This window comes from Aquarana catesbeiana, linkage group LG10, assembly GCF_042186555.1.
Source record: "Aquarana catesbeiana isolate 2022-GZ linkage group LG10, ASM4218655v1, whole genome shotgun sequence".
NCBI classification, from domain to species: Eukaryota; Metazoa; Chordata; class Amphibia; order Anura; family Ranidae; genus Aquarana; species Aquarana catesbeiana.
Genome location: NC_133333.1, coordinates 79,625,528 through 79,644,424, shown reverse-complemented (window position 1 = coordinate 79,644,424; position 18,897 = coordinate 79,625,528). Strand labels below are relative to the sequence as shown.

General features: G+C 44.1%; 1 protein-coding gene across 2 annotated transcripts in view; it reads left to right on the top strand.

Moving 5' to 3' along the window:
* Window positions 1-18,897, top strand: part of EPS8L1 (EPS8 signaling adaptor L1) — a 349,361-nt gene that overhangs the window by 117,118 nt on the left and 213,346 nt on the right. The window lies entirely within an intron of this gene.

Below are 18,897 nucleotides of genomic sequence, written 5' to 3'. Positions count from 1 at the left end.
AACGAAAACCAAAGTGCCTCAAGGACTTTCTCAACGAGGTCAGCAGAATCATAACATGTGCTAAAAACACACTGTAATGCCGCGTACAATCGGATTTTCTGACGGGAAATGTTAGACGTGAGCTTGTTGGCGGAAAATCCGACTGTGTGTATTCTCCATCAGACAATTGTTGTTGGAATTTCCGCCAACAATTGTGTGTTGTCGGACTTTCCGATCGTGTGTACACAAGTCCGTCGGACAAAAGTCCAAAGTACGAACACGCATGCTCGGAACCAAGGACGAGCCGGAAGTCCTCGGTCTTGTAAAACTAGCGTTCATAATGGAGATATCACATCGGCTTGCCGTACGTCTTGTGTGTCACTACGTTCGTAATTGTTAGCCAACATTTGTGTGACTGTGTGTTGTAGTGATATAATATATTATTAATATTGGGTGTATAGATAATTAATTAGTGGTTATTATTATAATGATGATGATGTAAGTACTCTTCCGCAGCAACCCAATTCTTCCAGAGAGATGCACTTTATTGACTTCCAACACAGAACAAAGTCCAAAGTCCACAGATGACAAAGAAATCCGACAGAGGAGATATAATTCAAAGTCCCATGTTCTTAGGTCTGAGTGTGCATACACAGACAAGCCTCTCCTCAAAACCTATAGACTGAATGCCATGTTATATTCACCAGGCATTGAATGGCTGAGCAATTTGATTGGCCTTTGATTAGCTTTAGTCTTTCAAACAGACAACAACCCCCAGCCGTGAACAGCTGTAGTCATAAACCACCCCAATTTGCACTCCCGCATATCAACATCAACAAGTCCCCTTTAGATATATGTAATTAGATTAGATTAACATACCACCTGAATACCCTTTGAAATGTTCAAATAGACTAACAGCCCATACCTCACACCCCTAGGTAGACTTGCATGAGATTAGCACATCAAAGGATCTTCAACTGTTATCTAAAAATTGAGTTGGCTTGGACAATTTCTGCTCAACCCATACTCCAATACAATATTATACATTGGCCAATATTATACATTATAAATTGGCCAACATATTACAACATGTGTATGCAAGACAAATTGGAGCCAACACCCTTCAAACAAAATTCCACGGTTTTGTTGTTGGAAAGTCCGATCGTGTGTACGAGGCATTAGACTGTGTACTCATTGATTTTCTTTTCTTACCCTATTATACAAGCCTGCATTAGAGCCATCAGTTCGGCTATCTAGATTGATTGATTTCCAGGCAACTTGCCTTGAAACAAAGCTTATCTCCAAGAACAACAGCTTATCCCAAAATGGGTGTTCCTTCTCAAGGCAATAACGGGACTTATCTACAAAAAGTGAGACACTAATTGTTCTATGCTACTTCGGAACACTAACATTTGGGGTTGACAAGTAGGATAAAACACAGTGGCAGAATTATAGGGGTCGCTGAGGTTGCCATGGCGACCGGGTTCCTTGCTGCAGGGCCCTCTGTATACATGTACATCGATAGGAGGAGCGGAGATAAGCTAAGCCGATCCTAAGCCGAACTGTAATCGGCACTGTGCGGGGAGCTGGTCACATTGATTACAAAGTGAAAGCACAGTGTGTGCTCTTTGTCTCCCCCTACAGTGCAGTACCCGGCAGGAAGAGCTAAGGTAAAGGACTGCCGTTTTTTATCTAATGTATGTGCATGTATGTATGTGTATGTGTGTTTATATGTGTGTGTGTGTGCATGTATGTATATGTACATGTGTGTGCATGTATGTATATGTGCGTGTGTGTGCATATATGTCAATGTGCATGTGTGTGTATATGTACGTGTGCATGTTTGTGTGTGTGCGTGTGTGCATGTACGTGTGCTCATGTGGATGTATGTATATGTGCATGTATGTGTGTATGTATGTGTGTGCATGTATGTGTATGTGTTTATATCAGTGGCGGTGCATCCATAAGGGCGCACAGGCGCCGTCCCCTCTCTCCAGCCACCCCTCTATCACAAATAAATAGATTCATGCATAGCATGAATCTATGGCCGCCACTGCCCCCCCTATTCAGGCACCCGGCCCCTTTTCGGACGCCGGGCTCCTGAATTACACCGGCAGGGGTGTTTTTGAAGCACTAATAGGCTTCATCGCCGTCACCCGCTGCCCCACCGAGACAAGGTAAGTGCCAGGCAGACTGCGGGCAGGGGGGTCACAGTGGCAGCATTTGATGGCACAGGGGCTGCATTTGATGGGCACAGTGGTGGCAATTGATGGGCACAGTGGCTGCATTTGATGGGCACAGTGATTGCAATTGATGGGCACAATGGCTGCGTTTGATGGGCACAATGGCTGCATTTGATGGGCACAGTGAGGCTGCAATTGATGCGTTTTTTTTAAAGAATTTTTCAGTTTGCTTGTGCCCCCCCCCCAAAAAAAATTTTGAGCACCAGCTGTCACTGATTTATGTGTGTGTGCATATGTGCATTTATATATATATATATGTGTGTGTATTTATATGTGTGTGTGTGTATGTGTGTTTACATGTATATATGCACATTTTATGTATGCACTTTTAATCCTGATCCCCTATATGTGTCCCATTAGAACCCATTTTTTTTTTTGCTTGTTCATAGTACCAGCAAAAAAAATGCTGTTCCTCTGAAAAGTGATCCATACTCAGATCGCTTTTCAGAGGGATTTGACAGCCGGTAAAGAGGCAATATGTTGCCTCCTGACCGCCTGTTTTAACCCCTTAAATGCATCATCACTATGCTGCAATTGCATGCAATGCACACAGTTGCAGGGTGGTTGCAGTGCAGCCCGATTTACCTAGGGGGTATACTTCAAGGGTGCCCTGACTGGAAAAAGATTGAGAAACACCGACATAGAGGAACCGATCTCTCCATTTTCCTCCTGCAGCCGCTGAATGCCTGTGGGAGTGAGAGGAGGAGAATCTGGGGGAAATGGAGAAATCTGTTCCTTTATATGCAGCCACCCACTTGCGACCGGTCCCTGGTGTTCCGCCATCGGGCTCGGAGAAAAGAGCCCTGTCCGGGGGTCAGGGGGGCCCTTTATGGTTTCTTGCATCGGGGCCCTGAAGGTTCTAGTTACGCCTCTGATAAAACAGCCTATTATTTTGCACAGCTCCTGGCATTCTTAGCTAAAAAGGGACATACGCAGTACTCCCTAACTCACAGCCATCTAAAGTTAATGAGGAGGCTAAAATACTCCTATTCCCGGGGTCATGGGTGCACTAGCATGGGGTACATTTCTAAATGCGGTAGGTGTTAGGGCTTCTAAAATGTCAAAGCATCCTGCACACATCCTGGGCAAGAATCTCTGAAAGCGGTGACAATCAAGGGTCACTGAAAACATGGGGTTGCAATGGTAACTGGATGAACGGGTGCAGGAGTCTCTGGAGGCACTAGGGTGCAAGGATCACTGGGGACATATAGTTGCAAGAGTCAGTGGATGCACAGGGTAAACAACAGACACTGGAGTGCAGAGAGTGCTACAGGCACAGCAGAAGTCACTGTGAGTTCAGGAGTGCAAAAGGTCAATGGAATGCAGAAAAGCTGGAAGCACAGTAATGCTGCAGTTGAAGAAGTGCTGCTGGAATGCTGGGGGTCACAGGAATACAAGAATTTTGTTCAGTAGAGTTGGTAACCTGTATCATCGTACCATTGTGTCAAGATTTTATACTTTTATTCCTGGATTCTGCTGGGGATGAGTGATTTATGTGTGAAGCTCAAAATAGGTTTTCTTTCTTTCTCCATGAAAGAGTGGCCCAAATCTCTTTCCCGTTTCAGAAGGAATGGGGACATATAATCTTCCATAGGAGTAGTAAGTAAGCTGTAAGTGATAGATAGGGTATGCCTTAGTGCAGTGGTCATCAACCCTGTCCTTAGGGCTCACTAACAGGCCAGGTTTGCATGATAACCGAAATACATCATAGGTAATATAATTTGCTGCTCAGTGATTGCAGTATTCTAGTCTGCATCTCCCCAAGGTAATACCTAAAAACTGGCCTGTTAGTGGGCCCTGAGGACAAGGTTAATGACCACTGCCTTAGTGGGTTTGAGTCTAGGCAATTACATAGTTACATAGAAAATAAAGATATAAGACCTGTTCTAGGGACAGCTGTCCAGATCCCTGGATAGTATCCCTGGATAGTATTGAAAAATGTACAAGGAGAACCCACTCTCCCATCAAATAATGGGACTTTAAAGGACATGAGGCTGTCACTGAGGTGAGCACACAAGAATATAAAATGGTAAAAATTCATTCATTGTACATACATAAATAACAAAATTTGACAAAAACACTAAGTCATATATGGCTGTCGCCAATATTCGCAATAGCCGTATATGACTAATGCCTTCTACACACGATTGGACATTCCGACAACAAAATCCATGGATTTTTTCTGACAGATGTTGGCTCAGACTTGTTTTGCATACACACGGTCGCACAAAGTTGTTGGAAAATCCGATCGTTCTGAATGCAGTGACGTAAAACGCGTACGTCGGGACTATAAACAGGGCAGTAGCCAATAGCTTTCGTCTCTTAATTTATTCTGAGCATGCGTGGCACTTTGTGCGTCGGAATTGTCCACACACGGTCGGAATTTACGCGAAGAGATTTTGTTGTTGGAAAATTTTATAACCTGCTCTCAAACTTTGTGTGTCGGAAATTCCGATGGAAAAAGTCCGATGGAGCCCACACACGGTTGGAATCTCCGACAACAAGCTCCGATCGCACATATTCCGTCGGAAAGTCCGACCGTGTGTACAAGGCATTAGTGTTTTTGTCAAATGTTATGTTATTTCTGCATGTACAATAAATTAATTTTTACCATTATATTCTGGTTCACATTTCATTTGATTGTTCAGTTAGCGCCCTTTTGATCTTTTCTCATTTTTTTCTTTAGATTTGGACTTTTTCTTATATTCTTGGGTGAATGCTTTTTCAGCATCTGCTGAAATAAGCAACATTGGATAATTTCTAGAGCAGGCAAGGTGAATCAGATTCAAAACTCCACGAGTATTGCTTCTGGCCTCTCTGTTTGGAATGAAGTGCACTTGATCCCCATGAACAAGGGCGGGCAGATAGGGCAGTAGTCGGTATGCTAAAACTTTGGTAAAGAGTTTTAGATCTGTATTAAGTAGGGAGATTAGGGTTGGTATCACCCGGTGTGTAAAAAATTATAGCCGCCACAGTGGTGTAGTGGGTAGCACTCTTGCCTAGCAGTAAGAAGGGTCGCTGGTTTGAATCCCAACCACGACACTACCTGCCTGGAGTTTGCATGTTCTCCCTGTGCCTGCGTGGGTTTCCTCCGGGTACTCCGGTTTCCTCCCACACTCCAAAGACATGCTAGTAGGTTAATTGGAACCTGTCTAAATTGTCCCTAGTATGTATGAATGTGAGTTAGGGATCTTAGATTGTAAGCTCCTTGAGGGTAGGGACTGATGTGAATGTACAATGTATATGTAAAGCGCTGCGTAAATTGACGGCGCTATATAAGTACCTGAAATAAATAAAATAAATAAATAGCCCCCCCCTCAATGCAGACCCCCTCTCCATCGGTATAGACCCGTCTCAGTGCAGACCACCCCCCCTCCATCAGTACAGACCCCCTCCATCAGTGCAGATCCCTCCTCCATCAGTACAGATCCCTCCTCCATCAGTACAGACCCCCCTTCATCAGTGCAGACTTCCCCCCTGCATCAGTACAGATCCCCATCCATTAGTGCAGATCGTACCTCCATCAGTGCAGACCCCCCCTCAGTTCAGACCACCCTCTCCCCTCCCATAGCGCCCCCCCAGCACATGTCCATTGTATTGCATTAAACTACAGACCACAGAACAGCGCGGGATAGGCACAGCAGTTTGTCCCTCAGACTCCCTCCTCCCTCTCACACAGCAAAGTGGACCGAAGCTGCCTCCCCGTCCTGTGTAGATGTAAACAGAGAGGAGGGAGAGGCAGCTTCGTTCCGCTCCGCTGTGTGAGACAGCAGGTGGGTGAGCACAGTGCGGCATTAGTGGTACCACTGACAGCAGGTGTCACCCCTCTGGCAGGTGTCACCTGCCCCCCCCCCCGCACCCTAGCAACCCTACTGCGTAGTAATTAGCTGATTGGGAAGTGTTGGGAACCTTGTTTTGGGATAAGAGAAATGTATGCTCAGAGAGGATCAGTGGGAAAATGAGTCCCAAGTAAAAGCAAATAATACACATGAAGGAAGCGTGGTATGGGCGTGTCTGAGAATGTATGGTAATGGAGGGGTGTGAACCCATTGGGGCTTGGTGCTTTTCCATTTTTCATAGATTTGAGAGCGGCTTGAACTTCGGGGTGTGTTAGTGGAGTGTCGAGAGATTCGGTACTTGAAGGGGCAGTTTAGAAAGGCCTGTGTTGGTATTGTATGAATCAATTGCCTGAGGTTGTTCCTCGTTAAGGGCTGAGTTTGTGGTATTTTATATAAGCCCTTATAGAAGCGCCTGAAACATTCAGCTATTTCTTCTGACTTGTTCAGTTTATACCCCTGTGGAGAGGTAATACTGTATGTGGTATATAGCAATGTAGACAATTTTTCTTAGGGGAACATGTTAGGGGTCTACCTACGTTACCACCAAGCTCATAAAATTGTCTTTGCTTTGGCTTTAGTCAATAGAAGGACATTCAGTCTGGCACTGGCCTGTTTATGATCCAAATCATAGACTATAGCTAAGGGTTTTTATGAGTATTCTCTAAAGCATTTCTTTATCCAGTAATGATTGAATTGTGACTAGTCTTTATTTTTGAGATGGGACCCCACTTTAATTAGGTTGCCACGGATGAAACATTTGTGAGACTCTCAGCTATTTGTGGGGGAAATGTCAGAAGTGCCATTTATGAAGAATTTCGAGAAATAATGTTCTAGATCTTTTTTCAATCTGCTCATCGTTGAGGAGACTCATTTATTTTCTAATGACCTCTAGTACAAGTTGTGGGTCCTAGTGTTATGCCCCATACACACGGTCGGACTTTGTTCGGACATTCTGACAACAAAATCCTAGGATTTTTTCCGACAGATGTTGGCTCAAACTTGTCTTGCATACACACGGTCACACAAAGTTGTCGGAAAATCCGATCGTTCTAAACGCGGTGACGTAAAACACGTACGTCGGGACTATAAACGGGGCAGTGCCCAATAGCTTTCATCTCTTTATTTATTCTGAGCATGCGTGGCACTTTGTCCGCCGGATTTGTGTACACACGATCAGAATTTCCGACAACAGATTTTGTTGTCGGAAAATTTTATATCCTGCTCTCAAACTTTGTGTGTCGGAAAATCTGATGGAAAATGTGTGATGGAGCCTACACACGGTCGGAATTTCCGACAACAAGGTCCTATCACACATTTTCCGTCGGAAAATCCAACCGTGTGTACGGGGCATTAGTGTCATGCTGATTGGGTTGTGATCTGAAAAGGTGATATTTCCAATTGTGGATTCATTGACCAATGGGAGCTATATAATGAATAAAAAAATGCTCCAGGTGAGAATATGAGTTGTGAGCAGAGGAGAAGAACGTGCAGTCCTTAATGTCACTATGCATGCGTCTCCAAAAATACACCAATAGTTCCCCATGTAGGAGTTCTCAAAGAATTTCAAAAAGGTATAGGGCATATGTGAGGTGCCACAGGAGAGACATCTAGCAATGCCATATTAAAGTTTCCACCTACTATACACAATCCCTTTGCAAAGTTTGAGAGGGCTTCTAAGCTATTCCAGGAAACTGAGCTGGCTGGAATTAGGAGCATATAGATTAGCAAGTGTTACTGGCTGTCCATTAATGCTACCCTTAAGGAGGAGATTGAGGTGTTCCGTCAGAACCCAAATGAAGGTTTTTAGAGATATGGATTCTTACTCCCCTGGACTTAGAGTTCAGGGAATAGCTATGATAAAATATAGGGTAACTAGAGTTAGCTAGTTTCAGGGGGTTCACTTTCCTGAAATGAGTTTCTTGCAAGAATGTGATGCGTTTCCAAAGTCCTCTAAAGACTCGGGTACATTTTTCAGGGGTGTTTAATCCCCTAACGTTAAATTAGATGAATTTTGTAGGTATTATTGATTAATGTATTTATGGTTGTTCCATCTAGAGGGGAGGCGTACAGAGGAAGAAAAAAAAGGGGGTGAAGAAGGGGAGTATTAGGTAATAGTGAAGGCAAAAAAAGCTGACGCAGGTAGGGGATAGTCATGAGTTACAGCGATGGGTGGGAAACGTTTGACAAGGGAAGGGTATAGGTCAGTGATGGCGAGCCTTGGCACCCCAGATGTTTTGGAACTACATTTCCCATGATGCTCATGCACTCTGCAGTGTAGTGGAGCATCATGGGAAATAGAGTTCCAAAACATCTGGAGTGCCAAGGTTTGCCATCACTGGTATAGCAACCAATTACAAATGTTAAAACTCACCAAACATATCTTTCAGATGAACAAAATTACTCATAATATATGTTTGCAGAATAAAAGACAGCTTCCCTTTAAATATAAGTGACGACATAAAAACTTTAAAATGAAATATATGAGAACAGCATTGGTAGTTATGCCTAACAACCCTAAAGCCTTGTACACATGGTCAGATTATTGCTGGATGCTAGTCTCAATTCAAAACTGTAGAGGGTACTCACCATCAAAAAATTTTCGACCTACAGAATTCAACGTCAGAAGTGACGTAATGTGTTGAAAACATTTTTTTTTTGGGCAGAAAACCATACTAATGAAAAGAAAATCGGACGTTGTGGTCACATCAGACAAAAATTTTGGAGCCTGCACATCCAGTTTTTGTCTGACGAAAATTTGTAATTGGCTGTCAAAAACAGCATACTAATGCCGCGTACACACGGTCGGACTTTTCGTCTACAAAAGTCCGACAGCCCGTCTGACAGACTTTCGGCGGACTTTTGGCAGACTTGAGGCAGACTTTCTTACGAACGGACTTGCCTACATACGATCGCACAAAAGTCAGACGGATTCGTACGTGATGACGTACACCGGACTAAAATAAGGAAGTTGATAGCCAGTAGCCAATAGCTGCCCTAGCGTGGGTTTTTGTTCGTCGGACTAGCACACAGACGAGCGGATTTCTGGGTCCGGCGTAGTTACGACGTAAAGATTTGAAGTATGTTTCAAATCTAAAGTCCGTCAGATTTGAGGCTGGAAAAGTCCGCTGAAAGTCCGCTGAAAGTCCACTGAAAGTCCAGGGAAGCCCACACACGATCGGATTGTCAGCCAGCTTTAGTCCATCGGCGTCCGTCGGACTTTTGTAGACGAAAAGTCCGACCGTGTGTACGCGGCATTATAAGAAAATCGGCAGATCGTTCATCAGACTAAATTGAACTTCAGATTTTCTGACTGTGTGTCAGGCTCTAGTCTTAAAACAAAGTTGTGTGCTTGGAGAAGCTTGAAAACTAAATCCTAGGCTGTAGAACAGGGACCTCTCTAATGGCCAAGTATGATGGGTGGATTCCCTGGCCAACAGGACATAGGCTTCATGCACATAATCGTACATGGGGGTTGTACAGCATGTAGAGCCTGCGCAATCACTCTCCCGGGACTTGTTGTCGCTGCATACAGCTGCACACTGAGATCATTTAGAAAATGCAGCTCTACACGGTTATGTGCTGGGGTTATGTAAAACATCTCCAAAAGCATGCATATATGCTTTGAATGCAGTGGTTCCCCTGGTACAGAGCGGGGGTAGGTTCAAGGCCTCATGCACACTTGAGCTAACAAATGCCTGTTTTACAGACATTTGATGTGGGGTTTTTTTTCTGCCTCTAAACATCCCTCCATGTTAACCTATGTGTTTATGCACACATAGAAGTCTCAGGAGTTTGTGTTAAGTGCCATCAACTTGAGTCCAAGTCCTAGTGATTTGATGAATGAGAGATCTAAAGGGAAGTTGATTTTTTGCTAGTCTTGCAATAATTTTCTAGTGTCATCCCCACAGCTGTGATTAATGTCGTGGACAACTAGTAGAGTGCCTCCTTCTTTGCCTGGTTCCTTCGATCTTACCAAACATTATTTCCTTCTCCTTCTGACAGTGTGACCAAAATTGGACAGTCATAACTTCATCTTATGGGCTTCTAGTGACATAGTCAGTTTGATCTCCTCCAAAATCGATCTGTTCTACAGACTGTCCACAGCACACATAAAATCCTTCTCCAGCATCATATCTCAAATTAATCAATATTCTTTCTGTCCGGTATGCTTTGATTCCAGCTTTCACTGCCGTAATTAAAGTGGTGTTCCGGCCAAAATTATACTTTTTAAATAAAAATACCCATATAATACACAAGCTTAATGTATTCTAGTAAAGTTAGTCTGTAAACTAAGGTCTGTTTTGTTCGTTTATAGCAGTAGTTTGTTATTTTATAAACTTACAGCAGGCTGTGGCCATCTTAAGTGTGGGCATCTGAAGCCAGACTGTATTTCTTCCTGGATCTCATCCTTGCAGATCTCGCACATGCTCAATGCAGCACAAGCAGTGTAACAGGTTTCAGGTCAGGTTTCCATAGCAACAGCAGTGTCAGAGGAAGTTGCCGCCCCTTCCCAGAAGGCATTGCAAACAGGAAATGATGCGATGAGCCACGGCCAGGGAGGAGGAAGTGAAAAATGAATACAGCAGATATACAGTAGGTGCTGAGAAAAAAAATGTAAACATATCCAATTCGTTTGCAGTGCACAGTTTAGTGAGGGATGCTGAAGATTTGTAAAAGTGGGTGGAACTCCACTTCAACAACTGGGAAAATGAGTACATGGACTGAGTCTGATCTTTTGTTTTCAGTGTAATTTCCTTACCTTTGAATAGCTTGTTGCGTCTTCATTATCTACCAAATGCTTTTCTGTGGAGTTTTTCATCACTGCTAATGGCTGCCCTTGTTTATGAAAGAGCCCAGTAGATTAAAATGCTTTACAATTTCTATTATATCACCATTAAGCTTAAAATCATAGTCATTTTCTGTGTTTGTGATCTCCGTCTTGTTTATATTCAGTTCTGGTATAATCATTTTTTATTGAGTAAGACAATGCCAAAATACAGGCCTGAAGAAAAGAAAGGCAAAATGGTCCCACACAGGGGAACAAAATACCTTTTCAAAATGTAAAGGCAAACAGTAGAAGCATCCAGCGACAGTGCTGAAAATGGGAATAAATAACTGGACTCGGAGGTTTAAGACATGGTAAGACTAACAGACAAATCAAAATAAACAAACAAAACAAAAAAAAAGAGGGGGGGGGGTGGAGGGGTGAGATAGGGAGGGACAGGGTGAAGTGGGGATAGCAAACGTGAGAGAAAGGAGAAAGGAGAAAGGAGAAAGGAGAAAGGAGAAAGGAGAAAGGAGAAAGGAGAAAGGAGAAAGGAGAGAGGAGAGAGGAGAGAGGAGAGAGGAGAGAGGAGAGAGGAGAGAGGAGAGAGGAGAGAGGAGAGAGGAGAGAGGAGAGAGGAGAGAGGAGAGAGGAGAGAGGAGAGAGGAGAGAGGAGAGAGGAGAGAGGAGAGAGGAGAGAGGAGAGAGGAGAGAGGAGAGAGGAGAGAGGAGAGAGGAGAGAGGAGAGAGGAGAGAGAGAGAGAGAGAGAGAAGATGTAGAATTAGGCCAGAAGGGAGAAGGAGAAACAGACAAGACAAGAATGGAAAGAGAGGAGGTGTAATTTATATTCAGTTCTAATCCCATGTTACGACTTTCAGCTTTGACTTTTCTCAGTTGATATAACATATCTTGTTTGTTGCTGGTGACAAGCGTTGTCATCTTCATAATGCAGCTTGTTTATGTTTCGCCCGCCAACTTTGATACCAGCAGACTTTTCTTCCAAATCTGTATTTCTGAAGATGGCCTCACCCTATCAGATGAACAGATAAGGTGACAAGATTTATCCCTGCCTGTAATTGGAAACCAATCATTATTGCTATATTCAGTTCTCACTGCAGCTTCTTAATTTTTGTAAATGCTTGTTATCAAATGAGTTATGCGTTTAGGTATTCCCATTTGCAACAGTGTCCTCCATAATTGTTCATGATCCTAAAAGTCAGTGTTTTGCAGTAGTTGATAAAGCAAAAGTATACAGTCCTGTGTTATTCTTTGCTCTTCTCTAATATCCAGCTAACATTGGCAATAGTGGGCTCCATTCACAATGCGGTATCTTAGGCTGCTTTCACACTGAGGTGCTTTACAGGCGCTATAGCGCTAAAAATAGCGCCTGCATAGCCTCTCCTCTCACTCCAGTGTGAACGCCCGAGTGCTTTCACACTGGAGTGGTGCGCTGGCAGGACGCCAAAAAAAATCCTGCAAGTCGCATCTTTGCAGCGCTGTAGGAGTGGTGTATACACCACTCCTAAAGCGCCCTTGCCCATTGAAATCAATGGGCAGCGCCGCCGAACCGTTTTTCAGCTGCTAGCGGGGGTTAAAAGCGCCCCGCTAATGGCCGAAAACCTCCTAAAAAATGGCGGTAAAGCGGTGCTAAAAATAGCCCCCAACGCCCCAATGTGAAAGTAGCCTTACTGCATCCGAATATGCGGTAAGATACCACATGTGCTAGTTTATGAAAGCATGCGGTAATTTAACAAACAGTGTAAATAGCTGGATGTTATGGACCGGGCTGACGCCCCACCTTAACAACAGATGAGTCCTTAGCTGTCAGCTGGGTTCAGCTGTCAGCTGAAAAAGAGAAGAAGAATTGGCAGCATTTAAAAAAAAAAAAAAAATGAAAAAAATGGCATGGGGTCACCCATAAAATCCATACCAGGCCTTTCGGGTCTGGTATGGATTTTGAGGCGAATTCCCACACCAAATTCTTTTTAACCACTTGCTTACAGGGCACTTAAACCCCCCTCCTATCCAGACCAATTTTCAGCTTTCATCGCTGACGCACTTTGAATGACAATTGCGCGGTCATACAACACTGTACCCAAATGAAATTTTTATAATTTTTTTCACCACAAATAGAGCTTTCTTTTGGTGGTATTTGATCACCTCTGCGGTTTTTACTTTTTGTTAAAAAAAATGTAAAAACCTGAATTTAAAAAAAAAAAAAAAAAAATTTTATTTTTTTATATTTTGTTATAAAAAATTTAAAACAGGTAATTTTTCTCCTTCATTGATGTACGCTGATGAGGCGGCAGTGATGGGCACTGATGGGTGGCAGTGATGGGCACTGATGGGTGGCAGTGATGGGCAGCACTGGCAGGTGGCACTGATTGACACTACAGGTGGGCATTGATAGGTGGCACTTGTTGGCACTGTTAGGTGGCACTTGTGGGCACTGTTAGGTGGCACTGATGAGGCAGATGTGCCTCTTCCACTTCGGCACCGATGTCCCTGACATCTCAGCCAGTGATCAGCTTTTTTTTCTACTCGCGCTGTCAGCGTGAGTAAAAAAAAAAACGATTACCAATCTTTTGTTTACATCATGTGATCAGCTGTCATTGGCTGACAGCTGATCACATGGTAAGGGGCTGGGACCGGCCCCTTACTCGGATCGGTGATCAGCCGAGTCTCAGTGACTCGGTGATCACAGCGCGCCCGGCGCGTGCTCTGTAGGACGCGCGCAGGGAGCGTGCACAGGGGAGGCCATCATATGACGGCCTCCCGGGAATGCAGATCCGTGTTTTGGCCGTCATTCGGCCATAGCGCGGATGTCTAGTGGATAAATAGTGGCGTGGGGGGCCCTGCCCGCAAAATTCATAAAAGACCCTTAACAGAGCATGCAGCCCAGCAGGTCAGAAAAGGTGCATGTGGCCTGAACCATACCAAAAAAAAAAAGCTGCACTGCCGACGAAGGCTCCCACCGAATGACAGCTCCATCGCCTAAATGAACTAAGGGGTGGGGCCAAAGACTGCACAGAATAGTACAAGCAACAGGCTTGCGAAATCAGAGTGCCCCCTTACATCTGGTGTCCCCATGAGAGTCCCTCCACATCACAATCCCCCTTACATCAAGTGCCCCAATGTTTCCCTCCACACATCAGAGTCGCCCCCCTCCCCTCTGTACTCGCAGATCACAAACTTCAAAGAAAGACCATATTTCCATCCATATGTAAAATAAAATAAAACCACCTACATAAAGTGTCGCCATCTGAGCCCCCCTATACATCTGGTGTCCCAATCGGTGTCCCTCCTTACATCAAGTGTCCCCATCGGTGTCCCTCCTTACATCAGGTGTCCCCATCGGTGTCCCTCCTTACATCAAGTGTCCCCATCGGTGTCCCTCCTTACATCAAGTGTCCCCATCGGTGTCCCTCCTTACATCAAGTGTCCCCATCGGTGTCCCTCCTTACATCAGGTGTCCCCATCGGTGTCCCTCCTTACATCAGGTGTTCCTATCAGAGTCCCTCTGGTGTCCCCATCAGAGTCCCTCCTTACATCTGGTGTCCCCATCAGAGTCCCTCATTACATCTGGTGTCCCCATTAGAGTCCCTTCTTACATCTGGTGTCCCCATCAGAGTCCCTTCTTACATCTGGTGTGCCCATCAGAGTCCCTTCTTACATCTGGTGTCCCCATAAGAGTCTCTTCTTACATCTGGTGTCCCCATAAGAGTCCCTCCTTACATCTGGTGTCCCCATTAGAGTGCCCCCTTACATTTCGTGTCCCCATCAGAGTCCCCTATACATCTGGTGTCCCCATCAGAGTGCCCCCTTACATCTGGTGTCCCCATCAGAGTGCCTCCACACATCAAAATCCCCCCTTACATCAAGTGCCCCCAGGTGTCCCTCCACACATCAGAGCCGCCCCTCTGTACTCACAGATCACAAACTGCAAAGAAAGCAGCTCCTCCTTCCTCTCTCTCCAGTCTATATATTCTTAACTAAAAAAAAAAAAAAATACCTTCCATTGCTCTTAGCCTTCTCCAAATTCTTTTTTTTTTTGCTGCTGTGAATCCACTTTCTGTAAGAGGGTGGCTATGTTTGTTCTCCATGGTCCCACCCACTGTATGCCACAGCCACCCTATCTTGCTTACTCCCAAGATGAACTAGGGCCTGTGGACTATAAGATTTGCAGTGTTCATAGAACAGTGCATGTGACTGCAACTAGCACGCACTTCCAAACAGCAGTGAGGAGGAAAAGGAGAGGTTAAGGAGCTCATGAAGGACATTACAAGGAGGGAGAAAATCACAGTAAAGAAGCAATTTTGTGACAAATAGACCAAAGAGTCATATGTAGCAAATATGTATAGAATATTTTTGTGAAAAAATTATAATGTTTAGTGTTACTTTAAAGCGTAACTCCGCTTTTGTTGAGAAAAAAACATTCCCCTCTGGGTAATCAATATACATTGCAAGGATTATAACAAATTTTGTTGCAGATTCCTACCTGTTGTTATTCTGAAGAAATCCATGTGTGTTTCTCTGTGTCTCTGTTCTGAGTAGGTCTAATGGGAGTGGTTTCATAATTACCTGTCAGGTGTGGAGCTAAAGGGCACTAATGAGGAAATCTGCTGGGCCTGCATCCCTTTAGACGGGTTCCTATTGAAAGTATCTCTCAAGAAATGACATTTTTGTTGCAAGGGATGCCTGAAATCTGACTTGTATCTTAAGCAGACTTCTGGGAAAATTGGTGAGCCAATCACACAAGCAGGAAATTATGTTTCTGGGGAGTGGTCAGAACACATTCTGTGTACAGAAAACTCCAGCTAGCCATATTGCAAAGTATTCCCAGAAAATCACATTGGCTGCAGATTGAAAAGGAAAGGTAATTTTTAACCACTTGCCGACCGGGCCATAGCCGAAAGACGGCAACAGCGCGGTCGGCTAGTTCTGGGTGGACGTCCATGGACGTCCTCCCAGAATACTGCTCTCGCGCGCCCCCTGGGGCGCGCACCCGAGAACTTCCGTGACCGCCGGGTCCAGAGGACCCGGCGCATCACGGATCACGGTAAACGGCCGCTGGTCGCGGCCGTTTACCATGTGATCGCTCCGTCAAATGACGGAGCGATCACATGTCAACAGACCGGCGTCATCTCATGACGCCGGTTCCTCCCTCCCCTCTCTGTATCGATCGGTACAGTGCGAGGGGAGAGGGGGAGGGATCGGATGGCAGCACCGCTGTGGGCTGGATGTGTAGTGCCCACAGCGGTGCTCAGTGACAATTGCTGTCACATCCATCCATCCCTCAATGCTCAGCCAACACTGCAATACTCTGCATAACACCCTGCAATACTCTGCATAACACCCTGCAATACTCTGCATAACACCCTGCAATACTCTGCATAACACCCTGCAATACTCTGCATAACACCCTGCAATACTCTGCATAACACCCTGCAATACTCTGCATAATACCCTGCAATACTCTGCATAATACCCCGCAATACTCTGCATAACACCCTGCAATACTCTGCACTATACCCTGCAATACTCTGCATAACACCCTGCAATACTCTGCATAACACCCTGCAATACTCTGCATAACACCCTGCAATACTCTGCATAACACCCTGCAATACTCTGCACTATACCCTGCAATACTCTGCATAACACCCTGCAATACTCTGCATAACACCCTGCAATACTCTGCATAACACCCTGCAATACTCTGCACTATACCCTGCAATACTCTGCATAACACCCTGCAATACTCTGCATAACACCCTGCAATACTCTGCATAACACCCTGCAATACTCTGCATAATACCCCGCAATACTCTGCATAACACCCTGCAATACTCTGCACTATACCCTGCAATACTCTGCATAACACCCTGCAATACTCTGCATAACACCCTGCAATACTCTGCATAACACCCTGCAATACTCTGCACTATACCCTGCAATACTCTGCACTATACCCTGCAATACTCTGCATAACACCCTGCAATACTCTGCATAATACCCGGCACTACTCTGCATTATACCCGGCACTACTCTGCAATATACCCGGGCACTACTCTGCAATATACGCGGGCACTACTCTGCAATATACCCGGGCACTACTCTGCAATATACGCGGGCACTACTCTGCAATATACGCGGGCACTACTCTGCAATATACGCGGGCACTACTCTGCAATATACCCTGCAATACTCTGCAATATACCCCGCAATACTCTGCAATATACCCCGCAATACTCTGCAATATACCCCGCAATACTCTGCAATAGCCCGCAATACTCCGCAATTTTTAACCAGTTCCCGCCCACAGTCATATGACGTCCCTGACTTTGAGCGGGTATATCTGAATGATGGTTGCAGCTACAGGCATCATTCAGATATCAGCTTTTTCAGCCAGCGATTTCCTACACCATAGGAATGATCATAGCTGCTGTTCCACTGCTTGATCATTCTTATGGGAGGCGAGAGGGGAGGCCCCCCCCCCTTCCCGCCACCCTCCGGTGCTTCTACCGACTCACCGCTACGATCGAAGCCAAGATCGTTTTTTTTTTATTATTATTTCAGGCTTCCCAGCCTAGAGGTGAGATGTGGGGTCTTATTGACCCCATATCTCACTGTAAAGAGGACCTGTCATGCCATATTCCTATTACAAGGATGTTTACATTCCTTGTAATAGAAATAAAAGTGATCAAAAAATTTTTTGGGGGGGAAAAAGTGTCAAACTAAAATAAATAAAGTAAAATAAACAATAAAAAAAAAAAAAAAAAAATTTAAAGCGCCCATGTCCGTGTGCTCGCATGCAGAAGCGAACACATACGTAAGTCCCGCCCACATATGAAAACGGTGTTCAAACCACACATGTGAGGTATCGCTGCGATCGGTAGAGCGAGAGCAATAATTTTGGCCCTAGACCTCCTCTGTAACTCAAAACATGTAACCAGGAAAAAATTTTAAAGTGTCACCTATGGAGATTTTTAAGTAGCGACGTTTGGCACCATTCCACAAGAGTGTGCAATTTTGAAGGGTGACATGTTGGGTATCTATTTACTCGGCGTAACTTCATCTTTCACATTATGCAAAAACATTGGGCTAACTTTACTGTTTTGTTTTTTTTTAAAGCACAAAACTGTTTCTTTCCCCAAAAAAACGCGTTCGAAAAATTGCTGCACAAATACCGTGCGAGATAAAAAGTTGCAACAACCGCCATTGTATTCTCTAGGGTCTTTGCTAAAAAAATATATATATATAATGTTTTGGGGTTCTATGTAATTTTCTAGCAAATAAATTATGATTTTTACATGTAGGAGAGAAATGTCAGAATTGGCCTGGGCGCTCCAGAACGCCTGGAGGTGCTCCCCTGCATGTTGGGCCTCTGTATGTGGCCACGCTGTGTAAAAGTCTCACATATGTGGTATCGCCATACTCGGGAGTAATAGCAGAATGTGTTTTGGGGTGTAATTTGTGGTATGCATATGCTGTGTGTGAGAAATAACCTTCTAATATGACAATTTTGTGAAAAAAAAAAAAAAGAAAAAAAAAATCTTGATTTTGCAAAGAATTGTGGGAAAAGATGACAATTTCAAAAAAACTCACCATGCATCTTTCTAAATACCTTGGAATGTCTTCTTTCCAAAAAGGGGTCATTTGAGGGGTATTTGTACTTTTCTGGCATGTTAGGGTCTCAAGAAATGAGATAGGCCGTCAGTAATTCAGGTGTGATCAATTTTCAGATATTGGCACCGTAGCTTTTGGACTCTCTAACATTCACAAAGACCAAATAATATACACCAAGTTGTACTTATTTTTACCAAAGATATGTAGCGGTATAAATTTTGGCCAAAATTTACGAAGAAAAATTACTAATTTGCTAAATTTTATAACAGAAACAAAGAAAAATTCATTTTTTTACCAAATTTTCAGTCTTTTTTCTTTTATAGCGCAAAAAATAAAAAACCCAACGGTGATTAAATACCACCAAAAGAAAGCTCTATTTGTGTGAAAAAAAGGATAAAAATGTCATATGGGTAAAGTGTTGTATGACTGAGTAATTGTCAT